The following is a 2,896-nucleotide window of genomic DNA, read 5'->3' on the forward strand; positions in this document are numbered from 1 at the left end:
CCTTTTTTTTAGGGGACATCTAGTGACTGTGTAGTATCCCTATGAACCCTATCCTGCACCGTCCTCACGATCTCTGTCATGGTCAAGGTCATTGTAGTAATCACTGTCAGTCCATCCTTTTGAGGATCTTCTCTTTCTCTGTCTTTTCCACCATGGTGTCTCTCTCCAAGGAATGGCTTCTCTGAAGAATATGCCCAGAGTTAACAAGATGAAGCTCCACCATCTTTACCTTTTTATGTAACTCAGGCTTCACTTCTTTTTATATAGCACTGTTTATTCTTTGGGAAATCCATGGTATATTCAATTCTCTGTGTCAACACCACAATTAAAGGCATCATCACTTCTTCTTCCATCTTCTTTATATGTTGTTTAATTTTCAAATGCATAAGAAACAATTGCACGACCATGACTTAGATCAGGTTTACGTTACTTTTAAAACTGATGTCTTTATTTAGAACTTAGTAGAGGTCCTTGATAGCAAATTTCTCCAATGAAAACCTTATTTGATTTCTTGACTGGTGTCTTAGTAGTGATCATGTGGTTTATACCCACCAGCTGCTTTGTGGAAGAAGGATGAACAATCTCCTCCTATGATCTACTGCCTCTGAGAACCTTCTTGAAGTTCAGTTATGGGTCACTTTGACTCAGTGGTATGTAACAACAACTTTCATGGTTATAGATTGTGGAACCAAGTAAAATGAAATCATTATCACCTTTAACCATTTTCCCATCTATCGTAATGTTGCCTACCACTCCAGTAGTTAGGAGTTTTGTATTCCTGATGTTGTGGTGCAATCCAGATTGAAGGTTGTAGTCTTTGAAAGTTTATTATGTATTATTGATAGTTAACAAATATGACTAAGCTTGTGGAATTTCCTTCAGTTTTAGCACTCGAGGAAGATCCATCACCAGTCTACAGCATACAGATGCTCCAATCTAACTTGTAGTAAGTGAAAAATATTTGAACTCTTATTGAAAAAGTTTAAAGACTGCTGCCTTTGCTGTGAATTATGCTTCAATATTAAGGAAACAGAAGTCCTTACTCTTTGACCAATAGGTAAAGTCATGATAGACTGAAAAGATTGAAGTTGTTAATAACTTAATTTTACTTGAATCTATAATTATCACCTAATGTACTAGCAGTCAAAAAATCAAATAATATGACGCACTAGGGAAATTAACTGTCAAGGAACTATTCAAAGTCAAGGATAACAGTTTAAAGATTAATGTGCACTTGACCCAATCTGTGAGTTTTCAACTGAATAATGAATAAAGAGGATCAAAGAAGAATTGAAGCCTTTGAATTGTGTTAATGGTGAACAATAATAAATAAACTAGGAACTGCCAGAAAACCAAAACCAAAACAAAACACAACACGTGCACGCACACACACACACACACACCCCAGACAGTAAAACCTTTCTTAAAGGATGTTTATCAGGATGAGTCTTAAAGGCAATAATGTTGAAACGTCATCTCACATATTATGAGCATGTTGTCAATCCTTAGAAATATATATCATACTTGAAAACATAATTGGTTAGCAAGAGAGAAAGACTAGTGAGATGATTCGATCCATTTACTACAAAAATGGGTTTGAGCATGGGAGAGAGTGTAAGATGGCACAGGACAGGACAAGATTTCATTATGTTGTTCGTAGGATTACTATGACTCAAAAGCTATGTGATAGCATTAACATGAGATACAATAGGAAGGCATTTTTAATCAGTTTGGGTTTAACTTTTGGCTGTATTCTTTACTAGCTGTGTGACTTTGGGTAATTATCTAACCTCAGGGTTAATTTTTTTTTCTCAATAAAACATCATGACAATATTTACTTCAAAAAGTGCTTTAAAAATGAGATGAGATTATACAATAAAATCATTCTTTGTGGCCTCATCCATAATGAGTTGTGCTAATCCAAAGGCAGCACCTCCCTGGTGGTTCATATTTAACAGTGGTTCTTTGCGAAAAGATGGATGGTCTTCTCTTGTGATTTATACTCTCTGAACCAAATGGAAGTTTTCTGAGGTAGAATCTACTAGGTGGCAGTAAGCTGAGTCTCTAAACAATATTTGAAGAAATTATTACTTGTTCTTTTATTTTATGAAGCAATCTCTTCATTTGACTTTCTATTTCATTGCCAACTCCTTCAAAGCCATCTTTCTGAATGAGTAAACATCTAAGTAGTTTGTGTATTTTCACCACTTTTGGTTCCACTTAGTCACTTTTGGTCCCACTTAGGGACAAGTTAGTGTTCTCTATTTCAGAATTCCTGATGTAGTCTTACGATTGGATTTTTTGTTAATAGCAAGAAAAATAAAATAATAAAAAAAGTTATTATTATTTTTTGGTGGCTGTCATGTCTAACCAGAAGATTAACCACCTGTGAAAGAATGATGGACAGTCTTCTTCCATAAAGATTTACAGCTTTGGAAATTTGAAGTCTTGACATGCATTGAAATTGACACAATATCAGGGTGTAAATGGGTGTGTTGTTGTATTAGGTATCATTGATCTGAATATGACTCATAAAGACCCTGAGAACAAAAGCTCTAAACCCTGTTCTATCCTGTACTATCTTCACACTTTCTGACGCACAAGATCCATGATGCAGCAGTCACCATATCAATCTGCTTGGTTGAGGGTCTTCCTCTCCTTCACCAACCCTCCAACCTTCCCAACATCATGTCCTTCTCTGGGGAATAGCAGCTCCTAGCAACGTGTCTAAAGTATGTGGGGCAAAGCCTCATCATTCTTGCCTCCGAAGAGTACTCTGGCTGCATCCTTTCCAAGATATATCTGTTCTTTTGGCCATCCATAGGATGTCCAGTGCTCTTCTGCAGCACAACAGCTCAAAAAAATCAATTCTTCTGTCATCCTTATTCATTGTCCA

The sequence above is a fragment of the Elephantulus edwardii genome, unplaced genomic scaffold (genome assembly GCF_000299155.1).
Source record: "Elephantulus edwardii isolate Elephantulus edwardi_28Jun2011 unplaced genomic scaffold, EleEdw1.0 scaffold00119, whole genome shotgun sequence".
NCBI classification, from domain to species: domain Eukaryota; kingdom Metazoa; phylum Chordata; class Mammalia; order Macroscelidea; family Macroscelididae; genus Elephantulus; species Elephantulus edwardii.